This window comes from Poecilia formosa, unplaced genomic scaffold (assembly GCF_000485575.1).
Source record: "Poecilia formosa unplaced genomic scaffold, Poecilia_formosa-5.1.2 Scaffold1152, whole genome shotgun sequence".
NCBI lineage: Eukaryota > Metazoa > Chordata > Actinopteri > Cyprinodontiformes > Poeciliidae > Poecilia > Poecilia formosa.
This window is the reverse complement of record NW_006801091.1, coordinates 9,530-11,556: the sequence shown is the minus strand read 5'-3', so window position 1 is coordinate 11,556 and position 2,027 is coordinate 9,530. Positions and strand designations below refer to the sequence as shown.

The 2,027-nt window shown below is 38.2% G+C and overlaps 1 long non-coding RNA gene across 1 annotated transcript in view; it reads left to right on the top strand.

Moving 5' to 3' along the window:
- Positions 1-2,027, top strand: part of LOC107835178 (uncharacterized) — an 18,914-nt gene that overhangs the window by 10,340 nt on the left and 6,547 nt on the right. Inside the window, exon 2 of the long non-coding RNA XR_001661011.1 lies at positions 1,313-1,321. This is a non-coding gene — a long non-coding RNA (uncharacterized LOC107835178). The remainder of the gene's footprint in view (positions 1-1,312; positions 1,322-2,027) is intronic.

Below are 2,027 nucleotides of genomic sequence, written 5' to 3'. Positions count from 1 at the left end.
GCGGCTTTTCTGTGGATTTTTCTTCAACCACCAGGGGGCTCTTTAGCAGGAAGTGAATCATTGGAAGTCAAAATTGGAAATCAAAGAAGAACGCGCTAATTTTCATTTAGAACAAGCACATGCTAGCAGCAGCACGACGGAGAAATGTTTTCAAACTCAGATGATGCAGCTTCTAAGTTGAGGAGTATCGATCTGGCAGTACAGGAGGGAAATAAAGCCGCTGCACATAAACTCGGCGTGAACAAAACCGGATTTGGAGACGAAAGACTGCGTCCATAATATATCCAGTAGTTATTAGGACGCAGCCCTCTGCTGGGTCCTTATGGGAAACTGAGAGCGGCAGAGATACCAGCAGCCTGTAGCCCGGTGCGGCTGATATATGCAAGTTTCTTGGGGGGTTCAAAAAATTTGAAGGTACGGTTTATAGCATGGTGCGCTCATAGTCCGAAAAATACGGTAATTGGTCTTAAAAGATTTTTTGAAAACGAATTAATTATCTGCAAATGATGCCATCTTTGAGTGTCTTTGCTGTAGTAGTGACTAGCGGCGTAATCATGTAATTTTATTATCACTAGATGGCAGTAGGTACAGAGCATTTTACATTAAAACAAGAGAATTAGTGATGCATGAATGTTACTACATTCATGCATCACACCACAGTGTTGTGGCACTGTTCTGGTGTATTTATGAAGTGGACATGTAAAGTGCAATTTGAAATAAGGAATGTAAAATATGATAAAAATGTTTGTGTTTATTTGATTCCTATTTAAGACACTTTGATGAGAATGACTATTGTAATATAGGCGGCTACAGAGTATCTTTGTTTGCATTTTTGGTTGGTGGTGTGCCTCATGATTTTTTCAATTAAAACAATGTACCTTGGCTCAAAAAAGATTGAAAAACACTGCATTAAGAGATTCAAAGTGGTTTCAAAGGGATTGTCAAGTTTACTTTGTAAAAGTGCAAAGAATAATATTCATTGTTTGGTTGTTGAGTTACCATAGTTACAATCAGAGGTTTAGTCCTTCCTTTGTATTTGAGCTCAGTTTGTTTACTAATACAAGCCAGCAAATAAAAACGTGATCTGGATGTCAACAGCAGCGCTGGTCGTCTTTGCTGACTCTTTGTTTATTTTCTCTTCAGATTGTGTCAACTCTGTAACAGCACAGTTCTGACACCCGGGACTTGTAACACTTGATTAGTAAATTGAGTCAGTTTTTAGGCTCTAATCTTGGTCAGATTCTTATAGGATATAAAATACAAAATGTTTTTTAATTTGACAGTTAAATGTTGTTTCCCTGTGCTGCTGGAGCGTCCTGCAGTTTCGGTTGTCTAGAGACAAACATCACACACCCGCTACTCCACCACATTCTGAGAAGTCAAACTCAGGCTGTGGTGCGCATCCCATATTTTGATTTCTGAAAGGTGGCATCTCCAGTAAAGAATATGAATAACTTTTGCAACCACCCTTCTGCTGGTAGCTACAAAATTGTAAGATAGAAGTCATTAATGTTAATGAAATGTTTCCCCAAACACAGTTGAGGGAGAGAGCTCGTTTTTAGTGCTCTCTTAGTGCAGGTTTGTGCTGTTAAAATTTTTGTTTTGCCCTGTGACTGAACCTGCAATGGACAGAGGAACAAGACCATCCCAGATATGATAGCTTATGTAGGCTACTTTTGAGAAAGATGGACACAACAGAACAAAATGAGAAATTATGAATCATATCAGAATATGCAAAATATCTGGCATATAGCACTTATGTCAATATTTTAAAATGATATTCTAAACAACTGTTGGAAGATGTCAGTGATTTTGCATTAATATAGAAAGTGAACCTAAACATTACAGCACTAACAGGCAGTGGTGTATATTTTAGCTACCTGTGGCTAAAGCTGCTGCAAGCTGGCTTACTTTCCAGTCAGAGGCTGTTTCTTTTATACACAATTGAGAATGGTAAATTGATAATGACTGATAATGGTATCACGGCTAACCAACACATAAATACTGCTATTAATAAGGGCCTATTA